The following is a 16,280-nucleotide window of genomic DNA, read 5'->3' as shown; positions in this document are numbered from 1 at the left end:
TTAAACTAGAAATGATTTTAAGGGGGTTGGTGTATCCTGAGTTGGCAGTGTATTGGCACATTCTATCCATGCATGTTTTAAGAAGGATTCTTATGCTGGTTATCTAGCACATGTTTGCAGCTTTTTACAACACCTAAACTGCATATAATAACAAAACAACCCATGATGATGGTGACCTGTAGCTAGTCAGGGTGAGTGCTAGCTTTAACGACACTGTAAAGTAGTACTTAAGTTACCACATAAGGTGATGAATCCAACAGAGGAAAGAGAAGGAAGTGAAGACATTACATGGACTTCCATTTACTCATTCATTTTCAAAGTTCAGGGTCACAGTGCCATTTTGATACATGTAATCAGTATTGTGAAGAATGTAAGTTGCTCACTTTTTTGGCTGGTTGGCTGGCTGGCTGCTGCCATTGATACCTAATCATGTGTTTGAAAAGCGCTTTCATGAAGAGTTGATTCAATATCTTCAAGTCAAATACTAAGTAGTTAATTTCATTGGAAGTGCAAAGCAATTTTACTGAAATTTTTATAAACATGCCAATGTTATAAAAATTCCCACACACGCCAATTACTTTTTCTCAATGCATGTTCTACCGAGACTGTTCATTAAAATATTTGTACACACTTCCATGAGACTGCAAATCAGAGTTAAATCAGAGTTAAACGATAAACATACTATGACAGCAAACCAAATGCTTTTCAAGGCAAAGAAGTGAATTGTTTTTCAATGATCAAGTTTATCAACTGATCTTAACCCAGCTGGACATGCATTTCACTTGCTGAAGACAAAACTGAAGGCAGAAAGTCCAACAAACAAGCAGCACCTGAAGACAGCTGCAGTAAAGGCCTGGCCCAGCATCAGTAGGGTGGAAACCCAGTACTTGGAGAAGACCTTGGGTTCCAGACTTCAGGCAGCCATCGACTGTAGGCAATTTTCAACCAAGTGCTGAAAGTGATTGTTATATTCTTGATTATGTTAGTTTGTCCAAATACTATTGAGCCCCTGAAAATGGGGTGACCATGTTTAAAAATGGCCGTCTTTATTAAATGGCTCATACAATGTTTTTGTTAAGTGCTTTAAATTAAATCTGCACGACTACACTTCAATCACATCTTGATTGCTTCATTTCAAATCCATTGTGCTGGTATACAGAGCCAAAATTATGAAAATCGTATCACTGTCCAAATACTTATGGACCAAACTGAAGTGTAATTAAAATTTTAAATCCTTTGCCAAAGGCTTTTTCGTTTCTTTACAGCTACGCTACACTGTGTTTAATGAATTGGTCAAGAGAATATTTTTAGATTTGACATACTGTATTTACTTCCCAAAGATTTCTCTTACTGCATAGTATATATAACCAGCCCACACAGGAATGTGTTTGCTTGTCAGCATAAAGACATAAGAAGTTAATAGCTCTTCTCAAACCATCTGCACTGAATGCTCTCTGTATATCAAAAAGGAAAAAAAAAGTTGCAAACATGCAATTTTGAAATACACTTCAAATAATGGTTTTCTATATTTGAATTTAATCATAAATGGCTTAACTATAACTGTTAAACTTAATCAAATGTAATTTAATAGCTGATTGAGAGTAAAATGCTATGTTTGAATTAAAGCTAAGGCAGTGCACTTTTGTTTAAAATTTGCTTGTATCATATGGCTTTGATTTTTTTTTTGTGTGTAATTGATGTAGTAGAAGTACTTTGCATCAGTGTACTGAAATACATTTTTACTCCATATTTAAATAAGCCTTAGCAGCAGCAGCAGCAGAATCTAGTTGTTATTGTTAAACTTATCAGATGGCAAAATCATACTGCCATAGTTTTGTTTATAAGGAAATGCCTAGATGATGAATAAATTCTGTTACCGTATTTTGCTATGTTAAATAGACTTAGTGGACCTCAAAGATGCCTTATTACATGGCTGATGAGCATCAAGATCTTCTAGCAAGCTATTGCCAATTTCGTATATCAACCTTTTACATATAAAAAATTCCTTGTGTTACAATTTTTACAAATGTTGCATTGTCATTGCTATGTAATAATTCACCTCATTATAGCTAGATATGCTTTTAAGAGCTTTTAAATTATTAGATTAATATAACAGACCAAAAACTAGAGCGTGATCACAACAGATCACTGTAAATAGAACTGCTTATCTGTATTCCGACATCTCCATGGCATTATCCCTTTAAACAAGCATATTTTATGATTATTTGGTAAAAAACTTGATAAACCATTGTCCTTTATATAATTTTTTCATAATGTGATTTAGAATGATGTTCAAGTTTCTGTTTATTCTTATTGGATTGATAAATTACATTACAATAAATGAATTACAAGTCAGTTGACATATAATGCTATATCTTAACCAGATCAAATCTTCACATCACATCTCCTCTCCTACCCATCTAGGGAGCAAAAAATCAGGAGATTTACTATGAAATAATCACTCACAGATGTTGAGGTATTCTAGATGTTAGAAGAGGTTTATCATACTTAATCAATTTAGGACAACTTTAATAAATATCTAGCAGTTTCTAAAGATGTTTTGGACAGTTCTCCATGAGATAAATTTGATTTTTATCTAAATTTCATTTTCCTATTGTGTGATGTCAGGTAGTTTAGTTTCTTCCTTTTGAGAAGATAAAGGGATGTGGTAGCAATGTAGGGTAATATACTATGGTAAATTGTTCAATAAGTAGTGATGTCTCATCAGGTGTTATTCTAAACAGACCTTAAACAGTATTAAGATCATTATGAATCCTAAACTGCCTGGTAAATAAGCATACGGCTTATTAAATGAGGTCTGAGTGTGGGGCATTCCCAAAACATGGCTGGTATCTGAGAACTGAATTCAGAGCTAGAGTCTTGACAAGAGTACATTTTGGATGATCTGAGTTGAGAAGTATTCTGATCAAAGGAGGAGAAAAGAAGGAATAAAAAAGGACCTGAGATGAATTGTACTTTCAGAAATGGGTCATATACCAAAAAGATGTTAACTCAAATACCAAAGCAAAAATGAGAACTCTAAGTCATAGTCAAAGGGCAAAGCTTGTGATTTTACAACCCAGAATTCAAAAGGAAATGCACAAAAAGCTCTTTGCATTTTCCTTAATCATGGATTGTAAATGACCCGTTGTACCTGTATTTAAGGTGTTATTTCAATGACATCAGACACAGTGACATTCAAAAACGCACCTCCTGGGAACCAAGCAGCATCCTGACAATGGGACTCATAACATGGTGGCAATGGCGTTGCAGTAGTGCGAAAATAATAACAAAATAAAAAGTACTAATTTCCAGAAGCAATAAATAATAAAAAAATGAATATCCAGAGATATTCCTTGATCTAAAAGAAACTCTGAGCACATGTATATATACCTTTTGCAGAAAAACTTATCATACCTATAAAGTGTAATGTTTATAACAAGGGAAATATGTGCAGTGTCCCGTTTTATGCTTAATTAAGCAATGCTATTTGCAAATTGGTAAGGAGTGTATTTTTTCATATGTCTGTTTTTTTATGTTGTCATTACATACAGTATACTGTACATATTTGGAGTTCATGCAGTGTCACTCAGAAATTTATGGGAACTGTGACACGAGTGGTACATTCACTTTACCATGTAGAGTTAATACCCTGCAGAATTTGTTGCCGAAACTGCATTTACCATGGTGACATCTTGATGCAATATGTTTCTGTTAGTGTTAAAAAAGTATAAGAAAAAAGATTTTTACCACTTAAAAGAGAAAGTAAAAAAAATTATAATCTCTGTAGTACTAAATGAATGGTGATTTTTTAAACCTTTAATATAAAACATATTCTAGGATAAGAGAGAGCAGTTTGCAAAAACCAGTAGCTTCTCTTTCCTTTCTCCATCCTCCTCGATAACGATGGCTGCATCTGCTTTCTCATCACTTCTTCTATAAGCATGCAGTATGCACAATCACTGAGCAAGCTAGAGTGCCACATTTCACATTCCAAAATACTTCACTAGCATGAAGGTACTGTAGTTTTATTTACAAGCGATTGTGCCTTTAATAACTTTGTTTCCATTATTACAGTAAATGCAAATCGGTTTTAGTATCTGTATTACGAACTTACTTACACGAGTAGGATTAAGTCTACGAGAGGGAAGATGGACATTTTTTTAAGTATACTGCAAAAAATCTGCTGTGTTAAAGGCTTAAGTGTGATGACTGACTGAATTGGTGCTTAAATTTATCTGGAGAAGTATTGAGAAATAAGCTTACAGGTTGTGCACCCTACTAATTGTTTCAGCCACTGTGATATATTGTGGGAGTATAGGAATCTGGATCAGATGCTATTTGTCACTTATTCCCTTGTAGTATTTATTTGAAGAAGATCTTTGTTCACACTTCTCCCAATAAATCAAGTCTATTTAAAGGAGGAGTACAGCTCTACCAAGGATGCATCTTGTCTTCTCTTCATTCTGCTGTTTTAACAGAATATCAAGGAGAACAGATATTTGAAAGTGTTCATTTTGTAGACCTGATGACGAAACATTTTCTGTTTTTGGTTTATTTTATCTTCTTGTCCTCATTCATGTGTAATCTGCAGTATTTATTTAAGCAATTAGTAACTAATTGTGCGGTGGCACTACAAAATCCAAGGTCATTTCTCCTTTTTAGAAATACGCAACTTTCCCCCTGCAGGCCAGAACTGAGCAATTGTCCACCGTGGAAGAGTTTAAGTACTTTAGGATTTTGTTCACTAGTAAAGGGAGAGACATTTGTTCAGTGTTGGGGTTGTAATAAACAGTGGTTGCAAAGTGGGCAATAAATACTTGGCCAAATCTCTTAAATTACTGATCACTTGTGTTTAAGTATTATGGCCCAGTGGATTCTGACTAGTTGTATGAGCTTAACTAATGGTGTGCATCTCAACAAATCATTTAACCTGCCTGTGCTCCAGTTGTTGAGAATCAATATAAGAATGTATACAATATCTCTATATTTGTAAAACTCTTTGGGGGTGGTATTTAGTATAGAAAAAGTGCAAATTGAAACAAATGTTTTTTGTATGTTTGTATGTGCATGAGATCACAGATGCATGCAGTTAAAGAAACATTCCTGCAACAGAATTATGTGTGTGTTGTCCATGACAGAGCAATTCTGACTTGGAGGACCTTAGAGTATGGGTTTTATCCACTCGACCTAGTCAACCAAGGATGAGTTCATTTGGACCATTTGAGGATTTCCCTGTACTTCATGTGGTGTATTTGGCACAACCCTATGGGAATTGGTCTAGGAATAGCCTCAAGGCATACGATAGTGATTACATTTATCATATTGTAAGTGTGAGTACATGGCAGTTCCCCACAAGGTGCTGAAGACTTAAGAATTTGAGCATCTGATATATCCTGTGTAAGAGAATCAAAGCATAACGATAAAGAGTTGAGGTACCAACCCAGTAATCCCATATAATTGGATTGTAGCAAAATTATAAAAACAAGTAAATAAATGTTCAGAGGTTTTTTTGGGCATGAGTTTAGGACAGAACTGACAAAGATGACAGAGCTTCCGGTTGTCTGTCCTGCCAGCAGGAAGAGGCGGGTCCAGGTGGACAGTCACCAGAAGTGACGTCAGAGATGTTTTAGGCTTGAATCATCTGATTTGCAGAGGGAAGAAGAGAGAAAGGAGTTAAGACACAGCCTCAGCCCCTGGTGTGGTGATAGAATTACAGTCACTAGTGCCGTTCGGCTGTCCTCTATGCATACACTGCCAGAGATCTTTCAGTTATTTCCATTTGAGCCTGCCAAATATCGTTTGGGCAGTTTTAAAGAAAATGCCTGAAATTACAGTATGTAACTTCTTTCTGTAACTGTGATTTTGAAATCAGAGAGTAGATATATATGAAATCATATTAATATCAATAAAACTTACAAAGAGAATTTTGTTAAAGATACTTGACTAAAAGTGCTGTCAATTTGCGGAGTGAAGTTCTGACAAGACAATCACTTCAAGATGTGATTCTTGTTAATCACAAACATTTCTTTAATTTAATGTTTTTTTACTATTATCTAAGACCATTTGGAAGTTTACCAGTGTCTTGGCAAAGATTTTAATAAATTTCGCTGAACTGCCATAGACTGAATGAAAACCAGTTCATTGCTTCTGCTAAATGGACTTTAACATTTCTGGCGTGCTTGCCCTTCTCTTGCCATAATATGTGAAAACAGGATTACATATGCAAGGCTCTAGGTCAGTGGAGAAATTTGGTATAGAACAAGAAATATGCTTTGCCATTTTGTAATAGCAGTAAATTGAATGCTGAAATAATGCATTAGCTTTGTTTTAAAGCATTCAGTACTAGAGAAGGCGAGGTTACACTTGAGCGAGCAGCATTCCTTAGAATAATTACTGGGGATTTTCATATAGACTTAATGTAATACATATTTTGATCTTGCTTTCCTCTACTGAGATCAAATCCTGCTTGTAGTCTGAAGTTAAATGTTTACAAAAGCTTTAAGAGCACTTCTTTATATAGGATTTTACACGCACATAGGTTTCTGAAACAATCCTTAAGCAATTCTTTATTTTAATGTGTAGGTTTCAGATTTTGTATTTGTGGTAGGCAAACAAAAATATGTTTTTCATGTAATATATTTCATTTTCTGTTACTACAATAATTGCCAAGTGGCAAGATGGCACAGTGTTTGGCAATGGTGCCTCATGGATCCTAGGTTTGAATCCTTTGCACGGTCACCCATATCCACATGGGCTGTCTGGGTAATTTGGTTGTCGGTTCCAAATATTCCTCATATAGGAGTGTGTGTGATTTGATGTTACAATGGACTGACTCCCCATCCCTGTTGATTAATGCATTGTCCCTGATGCTGCTGGGATAGACTCTAGGCCCTTGAGACCATAAACAGGATGGAGCAGATCTGAAATGGTTATGACATGTTAAAATAATTACCTTTCCGTATACATCACTTTACAATTTTCAGATGTCGTTTTTTATTTGTAAACATTCACTTTTTTATTTAGAAAAGCAATTCTTTAAGTTTCTTGAGGTTGTCATGGTTTGGATAGGTGGTAAAGTTGTTTGAATCATCATAGCAAAATAAAAAATAACTTAATGCACGGAAACAATTGCAAATTGTATCATGATGGCAATGATGATGGTTACTGCTACCTGCACGGAACTCAAAGAACAAGGGTTTAATTCGTATTACACTGTCTTTCTTTGTGGAGTAAGCTTGTTCTCCCTGTGTTACAGTGTTTTATTTTTTGGTCCTTAAGTTTCCTCTTTCATTCTGAAGATGTAAGCCTAAAATTTACTGCATGCGGATGAGTGTATCCTGTAATTGACTGCTGTTCATTCCAGTGCTAAATCCTACTTGGGTTGGCTCCAGTTCCTCACAGTCCTGTAAAAAAAAATACAAGCACATAAAATAAATCATTAGTTGAATTAATATTTCATTAATGGCTATAACCATCTCTTGTATTTCAGAGCTTACATCAGACATTTTTATTGGGATTTAGGATCAAAAAAGCTGTGACTGTCATACATAATCCCCATTTGTCTCCTTTGTTTTTTGGAATATTACATGTTATGTTTATTGCTTTGCGTAACACTTTGTCACATTGCTCATCAATTAATTTGCTACATGCAAAGTGGGAAACTCACTAACATTTTAATGGAGTTGATAGTAAAAAGAAATTGAAAAAAAAATCTTTTTATGTAGAAAGTGGCAGGAAAGATTGTCGTGGAAATTCACATGACTAGCTGTCAGTGCTTTCTTCTGCTTTATTCCAAAAGGTCAAATTTTTTGATAGCCCATGAAATATTAGTAAGATAATGTATTAAAATCCGGCACCCTGCTTAGTATCTGCAATCACAAATTATTTGTAAATTTGGCTTGAGCTGGTCTCTGGTATCGGGTGCCTGATGATCTCAGATTAACCCCTAGCAGAATTCGGAGTGTTTAACAAGAAGCGGCTGTCATACTGAGCTCTTTTTGTCCAAACTGTTTTTTTTCCAAACTTGTGTGTAGAGGGTTTCTTACTGATTTCCATGGGGTGGAGAGAATTGCAATCTCATTTGCTCGTGCTGTCTAAAGATAACGATGCCAGGCAACCTGCTGGCTTTTCATTGCCAGCCACCTTGATTTATTGCCAGTTGCTGTGACACTGGTGCTATTTCTCAGCTATTGGCGCAAAGCAGAGGCTAACTGTGCCAAATTCTGTGCCCCTAAGGCTTATTTTGCATACAGCCAAAATAACCAAATGCTGCTGAATCGAGAGGTGATACCTTTACAGTTTTCTGCCCTTCACTGCTCTGTTTTGCAAATAGGGTCATTTGGCATAACAGATGTTGCTACCCATGTGAAGTAGCTAGAGAAGTGGTTTACTGACCACCTGGACAGATGATTAAGTGCTGTGTTATTCACTCCTAGATGCCAAAAAACAGTTTACTGCTTAGATTTTTAAAAATATTTTTCTTTTGGGCATATTTTGGAAGAGAGTTGACAAGAGAAAAAAATTTAGTGGTGGTGGTGCATTTCAGAACTTTAATTTTAATGCTTGTCTGTGATGTAGTTGTTGAAACACTTCTGGATCACACACAAAATATTTACTTTAGTATATGAGGATTTCATAACAGCATACAGACAGCTTTAAGAAGTACTATATGATGTCTGGAGGATCAAGCAGCATTCAATCGACAAGTGAACTTATATATAAAACAAAACAATAAAAACACTCAAATGATATTCACATTTAGATCTCAATTCAATCATAGGACTCAGATTTGACAACTTCTCTCTGTATATTTGAAATGTGGCAGAATGCAACTTCCCTCACTGATCTGCCAGCTTACATACTTTTAGCTTTTCAAGATCTGTATGACAAACAATTTACAGCTTGGAAGAAATGAAACAAACTGCTTTCCTACTTTGTATTAATAATTCTGCCATGCATTAATTATTACAGGGATATGCATGGTGTCACTTAACACACGCATCACTCATCCTACATGCCCACAGTAGTCAGAAATTTAATGATGCAATTTCTTTGCTTGACATTTCCTTTATTTTGTTTTCAGTCCTTGGTTCAGCTCTTTTGAAATTTAAGTTGTAATGAGTGCCTGAAGTGTTTAGGGACACTGATTAAGATGCAGAATCTCCTTTTGATGGGAAACTCAGGATCGCTGTACTGTTAAGAATTGAGTTATAATATGTGATATCATGTTTTTATGAGGATTAGCTATGTACCCTAAAAGTGGATTAGCTGGGTTCAGAAATGAATGGATGGATGGATTCATATTTTATTAATATTGTGAAAAAGAAAATTATAGGCATAATCTCAGCTGTAACTTTTTCTGAAAATGAACAGAGCATTAATATAATATGGACTGTTTCACATTGGTTGAATTAATCCAAATAGGTAAAAGTTTCCTTTGCTTGAAGAAGCATGCATATTTTTTAAATTACAGGAAATAAAGAAAAAATCACAAGGGAATCGGTATAAGAATGAATGAAAGTGGAATATTCAAGATGATTTTTTGTACAAAATTATTATTATTCCATCATGCATATGTTTGATGTTGCACACTTTGACTGATTACAAATAACAGACAACTAAGAAAGGAAAGGCCTAAATGATGATCCAAAGGTGAGAGCAAAGTTTAGGTGTCTTTTCACTCTTTTCTTGTGAAACTGAAATAAAACATAAAAATAACTTTAAAGGCTGGCCTATCAAAACATAAAATATAAACAACACAAAAAAAAAGTTAAATAAACCAGAGGTGCCACTAGCAGCTATTAGTTTATTGATTGATATTTTGATTAATCAGTTAATCAGATATTTTAAAAAATATGTTTGTGCAAAAGGGCAAGCACTTTATGCAATAATGAAAACTTTTTTTCCTTGCAGCATGCTTTCTTAATAGCAATAGTACAAGTAAGCTCTAAAATTACATTTACCAAAAGAAGTGCATAGCAACAAGCCTTATTTTTAATTGTAAGGTTTAGATTTATACTTTGAACGCTTAAGTCAGCAAAACTCGACATCAAGACACAGAAGGCTGAAACCATTGTTGAGTGTCGACAAAAGTTGCCTAGAGTGTATTGTTTGATATTATCCGTTAAAAGGCAGTAGATAAACTGAGTGCCACACACTTCTTTACAGTGTGGCATGAAATAGCAGCTGTTGCTTTTGTTCTTTGCAAAGGAAGTTTTGCACTTTGTTGATGACTTGGATGCTGAATTCTAATTAATTATCACCAAGTGTAAATGAAAGAGTGACCGACATTATTCCAATGTTTTTTTGTTCAGAAAAAATGTGTATATCTATGCCTATGGCCCCTTATTGGGCAAGCTTATCTCAACAGATCTTGCAAGAAAGGGATTTCTTATCAGATGTGAAGCTGAAATTACTCCACACTTTTCAGTTCTTTGAATTTCGCCTCCCTGTGGTGTGTGCAACCTCTGCCTCTGCCAAATCTTAAAATGTGATTAACACCACTCTTGGTCAATAATTTCACATACATAATATATAACAAGACAATATTGTTTTACTAATCACTAACAAAATTTGTTGGTATTTATTTTCATCACCGATTATTGTTGATACCATCAATTATTTGTGGGCCCAGCCAAGGTACATCATGGAAAGACCAAATAATGCTGAAAGACCTGGACTTTGCCGATGATATTATCCTACTGGCAGAAAGTGATGAAGGCCTACAGAGGCTCACATTGGATCTAGAACAGAATGCTGAGAAAATTGGACTGGGAATCAGTACAAAGAAAACAAAAACAGTGAAGGTGGATAGTAACGGCAAATTGAAACACTGGACCACTTCACCTATCTAGGCAACACAGTGAGTAATGGTGATGACATTGAAGCTGATGTTAACTATAGAATTGGCAAGGCAGCGGCAGTGTTTCAAAAAATACACTCCGTCTGATCTGCCACCACTATTACCATTGACATGATAATCCAGCTCTACAACAATGTTGTTCTATCAACAGCCATCTCTGTCAGTGAAACATGGAAGAGTTACAGTCAGAACTGATGAGAAGCTGAATGTGTTCCACCAGAGATGCCTGAGGCAGATCTGGAAAATAAGCTGACGTGACCATATTACCAATGAAGAGGTCTAGTGAAGGGTAAAGGTATGTCCACTGTCTGAAAATGTTACAGAACGGCGAACGAGGAAGACTGGTCACATCCTGTGTCTTCCCGAATACCGCCATTCAAAGTCAACCATGTAATGGATTCCACTGGAAGGGATTCGAAAAAGAGGAAGGCTAAAGCTCATTTGGCGCAAAACATTCTACAATGACCTGAAACAAATCAACATCTCCTGGCAAGATGCTGAAGAGTAGTAGCTGATTGGAAAAGATGGTGTCAACCTGCTGCCCTGTGTGCCCAAAGACACAGGAGGACCTAAGTACTAAGTTGTAACAACTCTACAATAAACTATGGAACAGATGCACTTCATTTCCAAAGGCAGGCTAACCATACATGTATAAAATAGCAAAACTGCTTACTGTTCAAGTCATGCACAATTATAATCTTAAATCATATAAAATATGTGGCACAAGGAATGTCCTACTGAACAATAAATATAAACTTGCAAGTGAAACTTATCAAAGACTCAGTACAGACAGATTGGAAAGGATTAATTGTTTGCAAATGTGATTATTGTACATAATCAAGATGCCTGCTGAAAAAGTATCTGGCTATGGCTGGTGAATAAAAGCTAGACTACACTAAAGTGTTACCATTTGATAATTTTTAGTGCTAAATGTCAACTGGCTATATGTTTCAGAATACTTTGTAATTATAATTGAATAGTTTCCTTATATCTTTAACCAATGTGACCTGCAAGATCAGAATGCGGTACAATTACTTCCATACATTTTTTGCAAATGGAGCACAAGTGCTCCATCCATATTAAGCTTTAAGATGCATCAAAGAAATCTGTGTGCCCACTTCCTCTTTTAACCTTGGGTAATGATTCTTGTTGGTGTCTTAATGCTTTCTTTATGTGACATTGTTGGTCTAACTCATGTTACTCCATGAGAGGGGCAGAGGCTTGTCAAAACTATCTGAAATCTCAGTAAAGATGGCTTTTCCCCTGCCACGTCTGCCATTCCTTCATTGACATCTTTACATAGCTCCAGTTAATAATGGAGTGCTAATCACCATAGACCTAAAAAGTCTCTAGTAATTACATACTGAATGTAAATTTCAGCTTAAAGGAGAACAATCTATATGAGCGTGAGGAAATAGTGTTCAAACTGCGTCCATCTGTGCTGGGTAATAGACCTGCAAGAATGAATATGTAAACAAAGCAACTTAAGCAGAAATTGACTTTGAATAGGACATAGATGCTAGATAGTAATCATTAACAGGTGAATGACACCATTTACTTTGTCTGTGTTATTTTCAGTGTCTTTACATTTCTGAATGATTTGAAATGTGCTGTAGGGTTTGTTTGTTTGTGAGGCATCATACTTTGAGATTTCCTAGCTTAGCCAATAGTTACATTTATGTGTTTGTACCTTATGGATTTTGAAATTTAGAAGATCCCAGGCAAAACAGTACCGAGTTTTCTTAAACCAACCAAATTTTCACACCAGAGATGAAAAAATGCACAATGTGAAGTGTGTTTCAAAGGATGTGATTTTTAGTTGAGTTCTGTCACATTTTGTATCCTCAGTGTTAACTTTTTAAATGTAGCATGATAAATGCTTTTTCATAGCATCCATCCATTTTCTACCTATTCCAGCAGAAAAGTGAGTGCCAACACTAAATGGGGAACCGCTTCAATGAGGGGCATCCATACCGGCACCCACACACAGTCATATTGGAACAACATTTAAAGCCCTGTTTTACATATTTTTGTTAATAACCTAATTAATTTACACATGTTTCTTGTTGGGCAGAATATTCCTAATATCACAAAACACAACACATATCATCCGACATACAAGGAGAGGAATACATACACTCACTGTAGTGGGTGACTAATGCCACATAGTCTCCAGGAATTACTGTAAGATGCACCAAGACAGAAAAAATAACATGAGCCACAATCATAGTTAGTGCCAGGCAAAGGTCAGAACCAGAGATCAAACATATAGCGAGCGACCAAAGCAATAGGGCAAATCAAAAATGAAAGACTGTGTCAAAAAGAGATTTAAACCAAAAAGAACCTAGTGCTGGTTTATCCACAGAAGAACAATGTTGAATGGAGCCATAGTTACATTTATATTGTGAATCGTGAGGTGTAATGAATTTGATAATTGCTGTCACATGACCTGTCTAATGCTTCACATACAGAAACGATGGGACAAAATAAAATAATTGTATGGCGTTTTCAAATGAGTCCCAATTAACATGGAATCTTCAAAAATGAGTTGCAAATAACAAGTACCACCTAAATAACATGTACTATAACATACAGTATACTATGGATGGCAGAATATAGGCCTTGATGTTAATCATACAGTTCCTTCTGCTGCCAATTCTCTTGTGTTATTTTCAAACCCTTCTACAAATGGTTTGTTTGTGTAGTAAAGTGCTCATAATAAGCAGCACTACAGTAAATAATGACTGACTGATGCCTTCAGGGACACTGATTAGGCTGCAGAAAGAGATTCTGGTTTGCACTCCCTTTTCCTAGAAACTTTTATGAACTGAGTTATTATGAGTTGTCATAATATCAGTATATGTTTAACATTGCTGTCTTATAGCTTCAGAGCCCTAGGTTTGCTTGAATTCTGCTCTAGTGACTTCTGTGTGCACATTCTACATGTGTCCGTCCAGGTAACCTGCTAGCAGATTTCTTTGAGTTGTTATTCTAAACTGGCTCTTTGTGAACAATTGATGCATGTGCCCGGAGATGTTTTGTGTGTTCCACATTCAGAATTTGTACATGCCCAGCACTCATTGGTATAGGCTCCAGCTTTCCTGATACTAAACGTGATGAAGCTGTATGAGTGGATGAATGAATAATGTGATTTATTATATTTTTTATTATAGCTTGCAAAGAAGGGCAGTGGTTAGCACTGGTGCTTCATAGATTCCACTCTCCTGGTGTTACTCTCAAGTATGAATAACTCTGTGGAGTTTCCATGTTAACCCTGTATGAATGGCTATTATTCAGTGCATTCTGGTTTCTTCCTTCAGTCAGGTTAGGGAGACTGGTGGCCTAAAATAAGTCACACATAATTCTGTGTAAATATGTGCGTATGCCATACAATGGACTGCTGTTCTGTCCTGGGTTGGTACCTGCTTTGTACCAAAGTGCTACGTGAATAAACTCAGGTTTTCAGTGAACCTGGAATGGACTAAGTAGAACAAGAAAATGAATGGATAGATACTTGTATCATAAAGTGGCTTATTGGAACATTGCTTAACGTTGCCGCCTTATAGAGTCAGAGCATTCTGTTTGATTATCTGCACAGAAACTGCCTTTTGTGAGCTTGCTTGTTCTATGCCTTTAGATATGTCCTTTTTCCCCTTGATATTTTCAGACATTTCTCTTTGGTAAAATAGTGACTGTTAAATCTACTGTCAACTGTATAGGTGTCCCCGCTAGCGATGTTGGTTGTTTTTTGTCTGGTACCTATTGCTGGTGGGATAAGCTCCAGTCTTTATGACACTGAACCAAATTAAATGGGTTCTGTTTATGGATGGATGGATGATGAAAATCAAAGGGTCTCTCTGAGCAGCAACACTGAATGTTGCACTGTATGGACCTAAAATTAAAGAATGTTTGGTCTGAATACAGTATGACAGACCGCATCACAGTGGCTCTCTGCAATGAGTCCTTCAGATGAGTCAGTTTTGCCTGAGCAGGGACTAATGGTGTCTAGTTCCATTTTAAAGGCTTGCAATTAATGTCAGGTTTAGAGAAAAGCCTTAGGGTCACTAAGTAGTTTCTTGTTTTAGCAGCTTTAAAATATTTTCATGGTGTCTGTTCCTGAGCTTTTAGTATATCTAATTGACCATTTAAATGTTGCTTTATACAAGATCTGCCCCATTAAAATCTGCTTTTTATACATATCTGTGAGTTTTAAGTATATTAATAATGCCATGTTCTCACTATACACAGCTCCTACAGTAGGTGCTGCAGTATGTAAAAATATTGTAATCATCAGGCATGTCCCTGCTTAAATGATTTAAACAGCTTTGTTACTCACATCCATCATGGTTTAGTAAAAGTAATTTTCTCTATATCTGCTTTCAAACTGAATTTAAGCACAACTTAATTTAACTCAGTAATGGGTGAAGGCGTCATTATTTATTACATTAAATAAACCTTAATGGTGATCTATTTGCCTCTTCAGTGTGCAGCTCTATCATTAAAATTATAAGTCACAGCTTGAAATAGAAAAATTGTTTTTATCTTGGAACTTAATTCCAAGACAGATAATCATCAGAGTGATTGTGTTACTTATGTAGCTTTTTGGGATTTTTTTTTATTAAACATGTTAAATATGTAAGACTGAAATGCAAAATGTTATTAGTTGCATATATTTTAAACTGTAGATTTTGAATTATATGTGAGATAATATCAAAAGACTGCTAGGCTTTAGATTTTCATCTTGAGATGTTCTTATAAGGATGTTATATGAAAATTGTTACAATGCCTTCCTTTATCCTATTTCATCTGCTCATTCATTTGTCCAGTCCTGGGTTCCAGTTCATTGCAGTGCCCATTTATGCACCTTCACCCACACTCACACTCAACACTTTTGTTATAGGATGACTTAATGAATCATTTTCGATTACACAAGGAAATTGAAGTGCAAGTAAAAAAAAAAAATTCAGACAAAGGGAGAACATGCAAATTCCACACAGAGAATGACTGTGCATTGGATTCGAACCAAGGTCATTGAGAGATATTGAAATGTAAGTAGATGTTCAGCTTTATTTACTGATTTAAATACAGTATATTTTGAAGGTTTGCAATGGGAAACATTGTGTTGGACATGACTATCCATCCATCCATCCATTACTAATAAAAAAAATATTTTACTGCCTATGCAAAATGAAAGACTGTTTTATATCAAATATGGTTCAAGAGATACATATGTGAAGCAAAGATGAGAACTTAGAGTAATGCAAATGAATGTAGTAAGGTTTTAGGCCAAAATAATTTTCAATGCTACCAAATCCATTTAGGAATGGATTAGAACAGCAGGTTTGTTTTGTAAATGAGCATCATCGATAGTAAAAAAACTGATGAGAACATTACCAAATCTAAAAAAAAAAAATAA

The 16,280-nt window shown here is 35.5% G+C and overlaps 1 protein-coding gene across 1 annotated transcript in view; it reads left to right on the top strand.

Moving 5' to 3' along the window:
* Positions 1 to 16,280, top strand: part of LOC120538213 (AF4/FMR2 family member 2-like) — a 475,516-nt gene that overhangs the window by 14,034 nt on the left and 445,202 nt on the right. The gene's annotated exons all lie outside the window — the stretch shown is intronic.

This window comes from Polypterus senegalus, chromosome 10, assembly GCF_016835505.1.
Source record: "Polypterus senegalus isolate Bchr_013 chromosome 10, ASM1683550v1, whole genome shotgun sequence".
Classification (NCBI taxonomy): domain Eukaryota; kingdom Metazoa; phylum Chordata; class Cladistia; order Polypteriformes; family Polypteridae; genus Polypterus; species Polypterus senegalus.
Note: the sequence above shows the minus strand (reverse complement) of the source record. Positions and strands in the feature narration are given on the sequence as shown.